The sequence below is a fragment of the Canis aureus genome, chromosome 22 (assembly GCF_053574225.1).
Source record: "Canis aureus isolate CA01 chromosome 22, VMU_Caureus_v.1.0, whole genome shotgun sequence".
NCBI lineage: Eukaryota > Metazoa > Chordata > Mammalia > Carnivora > Canidae > Canis > Canis aureus.
Genome location: NC_135632.1, coordinates 10,111,710 through 10,126,600, shown reverse-complemented (window position 1 = coordinate 10,126,600; position 14,891 = coordinate 10,111,710). Strand labels below are relative to the sequence as shown.

The 14,891-nt window shown below is 43.2% G+C and overlaps 1 long non-coding RNA gene across 2 annotated transcripts in view; it reads right to left on the bottom strand.

Annotated features, from left to right (window-relative positions):
* The window catches only part of LOC144293753 (uncharacterized), a 325,436-nt gene that overhangs the window by 299,652 nt on the left and 10,893 nt on the right, over positions 1 to 14,891 (bottom strand). The window lies entirely within an intron of this gene.

The following is a 14,891-nucleotide window of genomic DNA, read 5'->3' as shown; positions in this document are numbered from 1 at the left end:
GTGACTTTTGCAAGTTGAATCCCTGAATCACTTTGATCCTAGCAACTCAGTTTAATATTCTTTGCCTGTCAAAATTGTCAAGCAAAGCCCTTGTAAATTACTGAGGTCAAAGTTCTTGGGAGAGAAAACTTACTGTTTCCAAATATAAAGATATAGGTAACCAAAATTCATTTCAGTGTCCAAGTTACTATTTAAATGTCTTTTCCTCCAGGAATCTATCATCAACCATCTCCCCTCCACACACACGTATATGCACTAGCATGGCATCAGATCAGATCATCCTAAGTGATCTCTCAAAGTGTCCTGCCCTCCCCTTAGCTTAGCAAGGTCACACCTCAGTGCCACTGCTTGTATTACTTACTGTCTTTCCTTCTTTCAAACTGTATTCAGCCTCAAGTAATGGAATAACAAAAAAAAAAAAATACTTAAACCATAAACATACTTATTCTCTCCCTATCATGAAGATGGAAGATGGAATGGATCGACATGGCCATCAAAGGACTAACTTCTTTCTTTCCTTCCTCTCTGTTCACCCTCAGCTCATGGTCACACTCCCCTCATGGTCACAAGATGCTTGCAGCAGCTCTCCAGACAACCTTAGGGTGGAATCCTGATGGAGTCACTTACATACTGAGTGGATAACCTGTGTCCTGGTGTGTCTGTGGAAAGTTCTTCTTACACCTGCTGTCTGGGCATAACTATCCCTAGTATCTGCTTTCATGTTCAAAAGCGTCTCTGGATGAGAAATTATATGATCACTCTCTTGAACGTTCTGGGCAAGTTTCTTCAATTCTTTGAGACTCAACTTTCTTTATAAATGAAGAGGACACCTCTTGCATGAGGTACATGTGAGTGACAATTAAATCAGATATCTTATGTAGGGACGCCTGGGTGGCTCAGCGGTTGAGCATCTGCCTTCAGCTCAGGGCCTGATCACGGGGTCCTGGGATCGGGTCCCACATGGGCTCCCTGCATGGAGCCTGCTTCTCCCTCTGCCTGTCTCTCTGCCTCTCCCTCTGTGTCTCTCATGAATAAACAAAATCTTTTAAAAAATCAAAGATTAAATAATAACGTTGAATTTAGTATAATTCTGTTTAATTTTATTAACTTATTAATATTATTTCTTTTGATGAAAGTAAGCAGAGGGAAAGGGAGAGGCAGGCTCCCTGCTGAGCAGAGAACCTGATGCCAGGCTCAATCCCCAGGCCCCAAGACCCCAGGATCACCCCCTCACCCCTCCAGCCAAAGGCAGATTCAACCAACTTAGTTACCCAGGCGCCTCCAGTATCTTTTCTAGAGAAAATAAAGCACTGCATTTGTGAGAGCCTAAGAGGCAAGGACAGTAGTCAGATGGAGACATATGCTTTGCCCCGTCCTTTCAGAGGGAATGTTTTGCCCAACCTACTGTGATGAAGAACTCTGCACACGCTTCTGGAGTAAGCGTGTGATAGTGCTGACAACAGCAACACAAATAACTGAACAACTTCAAAACAAGGACATTTTTAAAAAGGGATAGGCATTCCTTATGAGTATGATGAGGATTGAATTTTTTTTAATCATTCACTATAGGTTTGACATAAACTCTATATGATTGGAGATGTATGTGGAACGAAGTAGAGTTGAAGGGATGATGAATTCATACATTCAGATTAGATGGTGTTCTGCATCCTGAACTGGCCTTTTTTCCCCAAGAGCAGGTCCTTGGAACTGAAGTATCTTTTTTTTACGATTTTATTTATTTATTTATTCATAAGAGACACAGAGAGAGGCCAAGACATAAGCAGAGGGAGAAGCAGGCTCCACAGAGGAAGCCCGATGTGGGACTCGATCCCAAGACCCCAGGATCACACTCTGACCCGAAGGCAGACCCTCAACCACTAAGCTGCCCAGGTACCCCGAAATATCTTTTTTAATTTTTTGCAAAAACGAAGCTTAACTCCACATCAGGCTCCCTGCTCAGCAGAGTCTGCTTCTCTCTTCTCTCTCTGCACCTCCCCACTACTCATTCTCTCTCTCTCTCTCTCTCTCTCTCAAATAAATAAATAAATAAATAAATAAATAAATAAATAAAATATTTTTTAAAAAGTAACATTCTCTGGAAGGCGCCGTTGTTTATCATAGACAGAAAGAAACAATCCCTTCCTGGGGTGCCTGGGTGGCTCAGTCGGTTAAGTGTCTGACTCTTGATTTTGGTTCAGGTCATAATCTCGGGGTTCTGAGATGGAGTTTTGCAGAGGGCTCTATGCTGGGCATAGAGCCTGCTTAAGATTCTCCCTCTGCTTCTCTCTCTCTCTCCTCTCTAAAATAATAATCATCATCATCACATCCTGAATTCTGATGCTTTATCCTCACATCCAAATAAAATTAAGTCAATCTGCTTCTTGGAAAATTCGAAAATACTTGCTTCTCTGTGCCATTATATAGTGGAACTACTATCTTTCACTGATTTTATAAACCCAGCTTAACTCTGTAGTGCTCAGAAAGAAAGAAAAAATCCCAATTAAAATATGCTAAGAACAATAGAGCTATCTTCTCCCAGTAACAAAAAATACCCTGGAAAAGTATCTAGACTGTGGCACTATCATGCCACCAATTAGAAAGATTTTTTACTGTAGAATAGAATCATAGGGGGGAAAAGGAGGATGAAGCCAGCTGGTGACCCAGGAACACCCAAGCAGGATAAGTGATATCCCCAATCCCCAAAATATCATGTAAGCCCCAATACAAGTATTAATGTCAATATCCCCATTCTAGGATGGGTATTAAGAAAGCCACACTAATTCTCAAGCTAATAAAGAAGACATTCTTGAGCAATAAAGCAATTATCTTCCCAAATTTCCAGCCTTCAGAATGCAGCAACAAATTTAGATTATATAAGGCAGGTGTCAACAAATGCCTAACTGCCTGATGGGCAAGAAGAAACAGCATTTTCCCAACTCAAACTATATACTCCAGATATATTTTGTTGGTTCATAAAAGCATGACTAGACTGTCAAATCTTCAAAATTATCAGCATTTACTTATTTCAGAGACAGCAAATCATTTCCCCAGATCGGAGTGCCTGGGTAACACAATCGGTTAAGCATCTAACTTCAGCTCAGGTCATAATCTTGGTGTCCTGGGATCAAGCCTGTATTGGGCTCCCTGCTCAGCGCAGGAGTCTGCTTGTACCTCTCCCTCTACCCATCTGCCTACTTGTGCGCTCTCTCTCAAATAAATAAATACAAACTTTAAAAAAATCATTTCCCCAGAGCTACTGTAAATCTTGCAATATTCAAAGCCTTTTGTGTAGTTATTAATTGATCAAATATTATTTTCTCCCAATATTTTCCTAGGGAAATGACTTAATTTGAGGACATTTACCTTTTTCAGTTTAAAAAGTTGTAATAGGGGCAGCCCTGGTGGCTTAGTGGTTTAGAACCACCTTCAGTCCAGGGTGTGATCCTGGAGACCCAGGATCAAGTCCCACATTGGGCCCCCTGCATGGAGCCTGCTTCTCCCTCTGCCTTGTGTCTCTGCCTCTCTCTCCCTCTCTCTCTCTCTCTCTCTCTCTGTCTCTCATGAGTAAATAAATAAAAAAATCTTTAAAAAACAAAAAATAAAAAGTTGTAATAGGATGAATATTTCATTTTTTAAAGGCAAAATTTTACTAATTTGGCCAATTATTACAAATTAAATTAAAATCAAACACAAGGCAATCAACGTAGTTTTTCTAGGCCACTAAAGAGCACTTTGCTCCCTAAATGAAATGGAGAGAAATAAAGTAATAATGAAGTATATATTTTAAGTTATATACTACTAAGCAGATAGTATTTGGATAATTTATTCTATGCTAAATTATGCTTTCAGATTTCTACCTGCTGTGTGTATACTGTAGTTGTGCAAGTCCTACCCACATTCATATTCTGGCACTAATCTTGGTTCTTACAGCTTCTAAAGGTTTTTATCTAGATGTCTATATCACATCACGTATTTCAGTCTTGGAATCACAACGTTCAATGGACCAAGGACTGGAGGCCTCCTTTTCTCTCAAATAAGAGTCCACTGAAACAGTGTATTACCATATCATCCCTACTGCACCCTATTTCCAGGGTTTTCAGAATAAAATAGGGTTCTAGTGAATGATCTGTCTTGCCATCTTTAAGAAATCCAGTCCACACACAGGACTTTAATTTCACTGTTTTCATTGAGAGCTTTTTGTTCTAAAGCGTGCACAGATACCACAAAGTTGTGAGAGGCACAGATCTGCTTTTCAAAGAGATTACAGTCATCCCAAAAGCTGGATGGAGACCAGAAGGCCCAAGTCTGACCAGCTATGTTGATTTAGAATCAGTTCATTTCCATAAGCCTCATTTTTTTCACCTGTACAATGAAGGATTTGATGTGGTATTTGGATCTCCACCAAATACAAGCCTCTCTTATGTTATATTTTACTCCCGAAGTTATCTAAATGATGAAAAATTCTCTAGACTCTCATATTTCGTTTTAGCCAGGTTTCATGCTCACCTTTCTCTCATTAGATCCCTGAAGGTAAATGGATCCCTTCAAATTTTTTCAGGCGATGTTAGTTTTATAAAAGTTCTCTCAATGCTTATTTCACTATAAAAAAGATAAAATCATGAAAGTATTAATTCTTAATTCTCGGGGATCCCTAGGTGGCTCAGGGTTTAGTGCCTGCCTTCTGCCCAAGGCGTGATCCTAGAGTCCTGGGATCGAGCCTGCTTCTCCCTCTGCCTGTGTCTCTGCTTCTGTGTGTGTGTGTGTGTGTGTGTGTGTGTGTGTGTCTCATGAATAAATAAATAAAATCTTTATTTAAATAAAGAGAGTATTAATTCTCTAACAGTGATGCTCTCTAGGGGTATAAAAACATTCTTTTGAGTTCATGTGTGTGTGTGTGTGTGTGTGTGTGTGTACAAAGCTGATCAGAACAGACTTGGGGTTGGCCAGAGGGGAGGAAGGTGAGGGATGGGTAAAATAGATTAAAGGGAATAAGAGTATACTTGTTATGAGGTCCGAGTTATTTATAGAATTGTTGAATCATTACACTGGAAACTTCAAAAATAATATTTTTTTAAAAGAAAAGAATAATTCCATATATGAAATCACTGTTTTGAATTCTCAACATTATAGAAAATTGGGAGGACATTTGCTCTTTTAGAACTAAAAGGGCCCCTGAGTGTTCTTTCAGACACCGTACACAAAGAAGGTGTATCAGGTTCATCATGACCAAGGTGGTAAAAATCCCCACCTGAAAAACAAACAGGCAGCCATAAAAGTCCGCCTGCACTTAGGGACGCACTTAGGCTGGCTACACCCTCCGTTTTTCAACAGAGCATTTCAATGCAGGTTGGCACAACATGTTCTGGAATATCAGCTCCAACTCCAAAATATAATGTGTCCAGTGTGAGGTAAATATCACTGCAGCCAATATGAATAAACTGCTTTCCTATTTTTATTCTATAGTTGTGTTATACCAAAACCCACGCTGTTTTAAAGATATAATGAGTGATTAGGGTAGGAAAATACTGAAGAACTTGCTATAAAGATACGATTGTGAATAAATATTTTCTGCATTTATAATAGCATACACATAAAAACTATTTCTAGTCAGCTGCTATATAATATTATGCTTTTTAATAAATGCCAGCATATTAAAGGTGTGACTCAACCAGTGTCTAAATTAAGGCTCTCTTGCAGAAGCTTATTTAACAGGATAGAATATCTAAAATTTGAAATATAACATGATCATTAGAGAAGGTGGCATATTATCAATCTTATTCCATAGCAAACAGTTAACTATCATTTGTTACATTGGCTAAAAAAAAAAAAATTTAAAGACTATCCCATTACAGGTATCTTTACCCTTGTATAAATGAACAACCTTTTTAAAAGGTTTTTAACTCATAAATCTGCTTCAATCCTTGCATTGGGGGGTATATATATATGTGTTGTATGTGTGAATATACAAATACATATATAAAGCCAATGTTTTAAAATATATTGACCAGTTGAATAATTATTTTAATTCACATTCATACTTCATGAAATAAGATGATCATATAAACTGTATTCTTCTACCTTAGTCGATTAAGGTCATACAACCATATTTCCAATATAAGGTTTGTTGATATTGAAAACAACAAATATTATAGAGAAATTTTTCCTTTGGGAAAGAAATTGTAATTAACTCTCATCCTCATTCCTAAGCATACTAGATACTAAAACTTGACTGAAGTATTTTCTTGGTCCACCAATAAGCTTAAGCAATAGTATGTATTTTCTTACAATCTGACCAACCACACAGCAAAATCACGCATATTTAGGAAACTTAATTTTCTTTATCATCCTTCATTTCAATGGCTGTGCTATGATCTTGCCTTGAAATCTTCATAAGAGAAAGAGGATATTTAAGCTAAAAGAAAAGGTGTATTAAGCCATTGCAAGCAAAGTATTTTTCAGTAGATAGGAAAAAATAGATCTAATGGATTTATTTAATTGTTAGAAAATCATCTCTAATAATAGCCAAATAATAGTTTTACTCACTTGTTTGAATATGTAACAATAATATAAACCTGGGTCTCTGACTAATTGCAGACCAGAACTTCATGATATTTCAGGAGCTACAGATATTTATAGTGTTCGGGAAACGGCATAACAACTAACTGAGAATAAAAACGACTTTTAATCAAAGAAATATGCTACAAAGATTCTTAGAGGTAACTAAAAATTAGCCTTTTCTATTAAAGGAGAGTTGTGGGGGGAAATTCAGAGGTATTTAACTGATAGCAATAGAAAAATATATTTTTTGAAAAATATATTTAAATCGCTGTATGGTTCTAGGAATTAGATCATTCATTTGAGATGAATATATCTTAATTTTTAAGTGATAATCAAGGAGTGGGGTATAAAAACGTCGGGGTTTATGCAGATGATCAGAGATTTCTCATAAAAATTTGAAGGAATTTGAGATAAAGAGGAGACTCTACAGAAAAGTTTGGGGAAGAGTAATGGTCAATCAATGCTAATGTTTTATTCTATAGACTCAAAATAAAGAGCTCCTGCCAAGTCTTCTAGAATTCTAAGTGCTTATTAAATGTGAGATCAGAACCATTTTCCCCATTTTAATCTTACTCTAGAGAAAGCACACATTATAAGGCCTTGTGCTCACCCTATCAGGGGCTACCCTATCAGGGGCTACCCAAGAATGGCTATGCCTTCAGCCAGGTGGAATTACATAAATTAGCATTTCTTAAAGTCACAGACCTTACAGCTCTTATCTTCGCTAATTCTATGTCGCCTACGCTGATTCTGCCCCCACCACCTCTGTTTTCATGTTTGTATTTATGACTTATTTTTCTGGGCATATTTTTTTGTTTGTCTCTATGTTTGCACACGCAGGCATATATCTGTGTTTGTGTATAATAAAACGGTTACTGAGAAATGCAGAGACAGTTAATTGTGGGATTCTTAACCCATTAACGCAAGTCATCCACTCTATTTTCTCTGCAACATATGTGTGCTGAAAAATCACTTTCCTAAAGAAAGAACACCATTCAGGAACTTGCTTCTCAGGAACTCACTTCAGAAACATTTTACCTCCTTCAGCCCCTCATCCCATCGCTATCTCTGCTTATAAAACACAGGTTGCCTTGGGCTCCATGAATAAATAAATATACATCAGCCCTTTGGGAAAATGTTTGTGCACACCTTTAGCTAGAGTCCTGTGGAGTTTCTAAAGCTGGAGGGGATCAACTAATTGAATAGCAAAGCATCTATATTTTTTAAAAGAGAACCTTTTTAACAATCTGAAATGACTTAGTTTTCTGTTCTAATGCTCATTCGGCCCTCAGCTTCTGTAAATTTCAAAGCCTATATACTTTCTTCCAAAATTACCTTTACAGAAGTCTAGTAGATTGTGAATTTTGCTTGTGTAAGAAAATATTAAGACTTGGTAAGCCAAATAGTGTGTTATTCAATCAATTTAGTAGAGTTCCCATATGAACTCAAGAGGTCTGGAAGTCATTACAGACGGATTTCTCTCTCTCTCTCTCTCTCTCTCTCTGTCTTTTGAGAACATGATCCAAATAGATGACTCCTACAACTGGCAGTTCTATCCAAATCAAAGTAAATGGAAATGAATTATTTGGTTTTGAATGGGAAATCGATAAGTAGAACATCCTAAATAATCCAAGCTTCCTGACCCGCAGAGTAATCCTCACCAAACTTAACAGGAGAGGATACTCTTTCTGAGTTAAAATCCCTAACTCTTTGCTACTCGGGAAATTATATCTGAGATCAACTGCAGTCATTGAGAAAATTAATTACTCATCAAGAGATTATGGAGATCTTCACATTTTCCCCCATTTATTCCCCAAGTTTGAGAGCCTGTTTTGGCCGCGACGATTTCCTGCATCACTACTGAGACACAGAAGGCAATCCCATCCCAAAACGTTCCTCTTCTTCGAGCTCCCCCCAAAGTCCCTTTTCCAATTAATTCCCTGGACAGCTCAAGGTTTTTTGCCTTAAGTGCAAAAGCTTTCAAGGAATCAACAAGACTTGGCAAAGTAACTTTGCTTCCACCCGCGGGAGGGGGTGGGGGGAGCCCTGGGTGCCCCCTTTTTCCCTGCCCCAACCTTTTTTTTTTTCCCCCTAAAATCTTGACATCCACGGGGTGGAGAAGTAGGTTAATTAGGCAGGAGTCTCTGGCTTGGCCCCCGGCTGCGGGTGGGGGGGAGGGATGCTGCGAGCCCCGCCGCCTCCCCAGCACCAGGGACGGAACCGGGGAGGCCGCGCAGGGTCGGCCGCGCGCACAATGGCGCAATTATTTGTCTAAAGTTCCATCCTCCGCGGAGCTCCTTGCATAATTCAAGCGTAATTAAGCCGACGGTGGTAGCTTTAAAGGCATGACTTTGAGAAGGGAGGGGGGTGTTTATTTACTTTGGGGCTTCGCTTAGAGAGCAGCTTCCGGATGAGCTGAAAAATGACTGCAGGAGGATTTGCACCATCTGCGTGGCGAGTTCAAAAAGTGTGTCCTCTTGCAAATCGGAGTTTTGCGAACTTTCCTCTCTCCTGCTCCCCTCCTCACTGCAACCTGGTGTCACAGTCTCGCACTCAGGAACAGCTGGCTCGAAAGACAGTTCCACCTGGGAACTGTGCTCACATGCCCAAGAGTCCAAATGCTGGCTGTCACCCTGGAATCTATTCCACCCATTCCACTCCCATACTGACTGGTGGCCAGAGCAGAGCTGAGTCATGCCTTTTGCTCCCTCTCTTTGCCCTGTGTCTCAGAACCTCCGAGGACTCGGAGTTTGGCCCTAAAAAGTCACCAGGTGTGGGGAAAGTTCCCCTGTGCTGAATCACACTCAAACACCCCCCCCAACACCACCACCACCACCACCACCAAAAAAGAAAGAAAAAGACAGCTTTGAGGCGAATGGGGCACACCCAGCCCGGGGGTGGGGGGTGAGGGTGGAGGTGAGAATAAAATCCTAGTGTTTTGTCTACATATTGTTATTCTTTCCTTAGTTATATCAAGATAATGGAGATGATGCAAGAGTGATGCTCAAGAGCAAAGGTTAGAAATGGCACTACTTGTGGCCCTGGCCAGCCAGGGTTGGCTCCTGCTAGAGCTGGAGTTCAAAGGGTTCCTCTCTGCACTGTCCAAAATTGTAAATATACACTCTAAAATAACCACCTATCCCCAGCCTAGCATATAGAACCTAACATATAATAATATGCTTCCTATAAAATATTTGGTCCTCAGACACAATTCTATTGTCCTCTCTCTAAAATGGCATTACACACCTAATACAGTATTTGTCGCCATATACACAGATACCCATCCTAATATACAACATACACCAACTAATACAAACACACCGGTTAATTGCTCTTGTGATGTGTGAAAATAAAATGATAGTGCATGTCCATATTCATCAAACACAATGGTACATATTAGGTGAGACATGGAGATATGGAAATATGTAGATATAAAGCGAATATATATGTGCCCCCCCCCACACACACACACACAGACTTATGTTACACCTATGGGTGTACGTGGAATGCTGGACACTAGAGGCCGGATCTGCTTTGGGGCCGCCTTCCTCTCTCCCTTTTTACCTGTTGGTGACAACCTGCGGCTGCGGGGGGTGGGATGGGGCACCCAGAGTGGCTTGCCTTTCCTGCCCACCTGCTCACACTAGTACCACTCGCACGGGGATGGGAAGAAGTCCCTGTTCAGGCAGCAGAGGTCGGGGATGGGGGGGGCGCCCCCACAGATGGAACTCCTATTTCAGAGGAGGCCCCAGGCGCCCAGGCTACCCCAACACTCCCCAGAAGCTCAGTGTCCACGACCCTCGGTTGGAGAGGATCAGAGCTCCAGGGAGATTCCGCCTAAGTCTGCTCGGGCGGCCGAGGGGCAGCCAGGCCGCGAGGGGCCGGGCAGGGCGAGCCCCCCTCGCCGCTGCCCCGCGCCCCCCGCAGGAGCCTCCGGGGCAAGGGACGGGGAGCCCCGAGATTATTTTTGCTGTTATTCGATTTCCACCCTTAGGGTTCTTAATTCTGGCCTTTTCCAGGCGCTGTTCTATACCCCTGGGAGGGACTTGCTGGAAATTTCGTTAATTTTGAGCGACTTCTTTGCAAAAGAAGCTGAGTGAGAAGGGGACTGGTGCCGCACTGGGAAGAGCCCAGCGCGAACCCTCAGGTGCCAGCCTTCTGGAAGCGACCCGGGTGGAGGGGGGGGGATGCTTTCCCTAAGCCCAGGTCCGCCGCCTCCCCCACCCGCCCCCGCGCTGGGCGGTTAAGGGTTTGCGACTTTCTGCGCTGTATTGAGAACCTAGCATAAATGTCTATAAAAACAAAAACAAAAAACAAAAACAAAAACAAAAAACTTGGTGGAAAGAATTTGATGAATGTGTCTAATTGGTTTAACGCGCCATCTATTCACCAGAAGAAAAGCTCCATCATTAGTCTTAATTAAGTTTTTTTTTTTTTTTCCTTAAGTCGCTGCCTTTAATGATCATAGAAACCGAGGAATCCAACACCAGCATCTGCGTCATTTTAATTGCCCTGTTTATTCGTCGGGGATGTGGCAAAGTTACCCAATATTTTCCCACATGCTCTGCTACTCTTGGGGGAGCCCCGCGAGCAGGGCCGGCTCGCGTCCAACGCAGAGGCAAAGCGCAGCGTTTGCAAAGCTGCGGCTGAGCTGCCCGCGCCGCTTGCAGGCTCCTGGGCTCCGCGCGCCCCCGAGCGCCCGCGGTCCGAGCCACGGGGACAGCCGCCCCAGGAACGGTTTGCCATCGGATTTGTCCTCGGCAAATGTCTCACCGAACAAAAACTGCACGGAAGCGGGCCCCTGCAACTGGCGGATGGTGGTTCTAGAAAAAAAAAAAATAATAATAATAATAATAACTGCAAAAAAAAGCTTCTCCACTCCAGGCCGCATTGGGAGGCTGCTGCTGGTCCCCGTGCAGTCTGCCCAGGGAAACCTGAACTAACAAGAAAAAAAAAAAAAAAAACACGGTTGCCACATCCCCTTCCCAAAGTGGTCGGGACCAGAAGCTTCTGCGTTGATGCAAAACTTTTTTTTTTGATTCCTACAGTTTTCCTGGTTAGGAAAACCAGAAAACAGACTTCCTAGACATTTGGTTCCAGGTCCCCACCACCGCCCTCCCTCCCCCCTTCCCACAGCAAATGACACCAGCAAGGGACCAGGGCCCAGGTCAGAATGCCTAAAACTCATCTGTGTTTCTTCTTCATTGAGTTTTGACGATTAAGCTTAGAGGAGTCAGGACCCCAAACGATTTCTCTCACATTTGTCTGGGAGGAATTGAAGCTTCTGCTACTCAGGACTCTGGCCTTCATTCAATTACCCCTTAGCTATTCTCTGGGTCTTTTTTTTTTTTTAATCAAAAACAATCCAACTTCCTGACCATTGATGGAGAAATGGCACAAACCTGAGTCACTGAAACCCTTGAGTCTGAGTCAAAGACTTTTGATTCAGTCAGGCCCTGGGATGTTTTGTTTTGTTTTGTTTTGTTTTGTTTTTTTCAGCAGCAACATCTTAATTGCATTTTAAAATTTTTTTTTTTTTGTGGTATGATTTTTACCTCCAACTTTCTAAATTCAGGATTTCGAGAAATAAAGGGATTAAGACACAAGCCACCTAAACCAGATAAAAAGGTCTTACTCTCCAATGTCTGGCAGACAGTTGTTAATCAAAATGGAATTTAAGACTTTTTTTTTTCTCTAATGGAGAATGAGGATAATGAGGAAATTGGTGCCAAGAGCAGCCCACTATTTTTTTTTTCTTTCCCAGAGCTAGGAGGCAAGTGGCTGACTCTTTGGCAAGTGCCATTTAGCCACAGCGCTGAACTGGGGCACCACTGTGCTTTGAGGCTGCTCAAGCTTGGCTCTCTGAGGATCTGAACCACTCTGTTGACGTTGGACACAGTGAGGGCCTGAAAGGCAGACCCGAGGCAGCTGGACAAGCCTTGCACTTGGCTGCTCAGGCCGCAATTCAGGGAAATGTGTCCCACAAATTCTTCTGAAATAGGAGCCATGGAACATGAAGAGTTTGTTTGGGTGGAGATGGGTCTGGAAGCGGTAAGAGGCCTCATCTCAGGAGCCATTCCCATTACTTCATCTCCTACCTGCTTTGCAAACTTCCCCTTGGCCTGTCGACCTCCTACAGCTCCAGATTTCAGGAGGGCAAAGTCATTTCACCCCAGTGAGCTCCCACTCTGTGGAACAGATTGAAGTCCCAGTTCTCGGAGAGTCTGAATCCAACAAAAACCAGTCTAAAACTCAATGATCCATCATGACATTACATACCCCTACTGCTCCCAGGGGTAGCAGTACTGATCCCCACCCTTGTCGGAGAGGGGATGGGGCAGGTGCTGTGGGAGAGGGAGAGTGTTGGAATTTAGAGTAGGAGAAACTCAGTCCAGGCCGTTGAACCCTTGGGGCAATTTCCATCAGGGCCCCTGAGTGAACCAAGACCACCCCCCATACACCCACTAGCTCAGGGGTCCTCTGTTACCTATCTTCTGTATGGAACACACCAACTTCTCCAAGAAAGGCAACTTTTCCAATTTATCCCAAGACAGATAACTTGGGATAAACGAAGAATTCCTGTTTAACAAGATCATTCTTGCTTCCAGTTTTATTGTGATTTTCAACCTCCTATTCTTTTGTTTTGTGGTGATAGTTCTCCTCCCATCCTCATTCTTCCCACCGTCCCCCAGAGTCTGGACTTCTTTGCACCTGCACTGTTAGTTAAGGAGGAAAAAAATGCCTGGAGATGCTGCTGGGCTGCTGGAGGGGAGACAGGAAAGAAAGCCTGGTGGCCTGGGGCCCCGGTGAGGCAGGGACCCCGTGGGTGGGGGTCTGGGTAGCCCGCCCTGGTCTGTTTGTGCACGGAGTTGGTGCAGGGGCAGCAATGGAGTCTCCAGCCCCGGAAGGACAATGGGCAGCTGGACAGCTGCAGCTGCCACAAAGGAGACCCTCAGCCGAGGCACTGTTTACTTAGTGTCGGGCCTGACCCCAGGTCTGCTGGAGGCCGGTACAGATGCTGATCCCACCCTGGGAACCGGCTTTCACCCCTCCGTGGTCCACACTGGCCTGTGTGTGTTTGCAAACAACTTAATTGACTTCCGTAATATTCATATGCTGGCCTTAGCTTTGGAGAACTGGAAGGGGAAGACTTGTGGGGCAAAGGGCTGAGGCCTCTGGAGGCTTGGCTCCCCATACACGGTCCAGACCGCCTGACTGATTATTGTGGCTTCTTTCCGGAGGAAGCAGAGAGTCTCTGGCTTGTAAAATTTTACTGTTTTAATTTTCCAGCCTCAATGTCCAGAAGAAGCCAGACAGCAGGCCCACAGGCCACTGTGCAAGCGAGAACAGCCCTTCTTCCCAAAGCCTGCTCACCCCGCCAACACAGACCCACACAACACGTTGCATGCCAGGGCAGAGAATTCTCTTTGTGCACGTGAAGAGGTCATTCATCTGGGACTGCTACTGGTCTAGTCCTTTCCATGATCTTCTACGGACACACCTAGTAATCACAATCCCTGACTTCTCAGCTTGCCTTAGATTGAAAAAGTGGAAGTCAGCTAGTCTTTCTTGCCAGAAGTATCTAAAAAACATTGAGAATTTGTTTCTTAGATGTGCAAATTTAGGGGCCAGCAGGCAAGGAGATGCCTCACTTGACTGGGTCTCTCCCACAGTGTCTCCCTCTTGGGGGGCCACTGTCTTGGAAAAGCTGCCAGGACAGCTGTGTGGCTACCCCAAGATCCGGGGTGACCTAAACCCCATCCCAGTCCACATCTAGGCCTGAAGATCCTGCCACATCCTCCCGGTGCTGAAACTGTTTCCTTTGAGCACGTCCTGAACTTAATTTGTCGAGCCAGCCCTGAACACCCCTTCTCTTCCCCGGATTTCAGCACATCTCAGTTTTCCTAAGTGCCCCCGTAGGACTGAGGGTGGGGGTGGGTTTTTCCAGGAGCTTCCTCTATGAGGAGGGCCGGCCTGACACCTGCGCTAAGACTTGCTTGAGGAGATAGTTGGAAACCTGGCTGGGGCAGAGGAAGCCGAGCTGCTAGTGCCCCCCACTCCTCTTTTTATTCCCCTTCCTAACATTGTTCAAAATGACGGTCTAGTCCAGATATGACGAGGCCAGCGCCTCCCTTGAAATGGAAACAGAGGACTGAATAAAGAAGAAAAAGTACTTTGTAGTCGGCCTCGTCCATCTTTAATTCAGAGACGCATCGATACTCCAGGGAGCTCAGCCTTTCATCTCTTTGATTTTTTTTTGTTTTGTTTTTTTTTTTTTTTTTTTTTTTTTTTTGTTTAACACCAGATCTGTTATGGACTAAAATTCCTAGGTT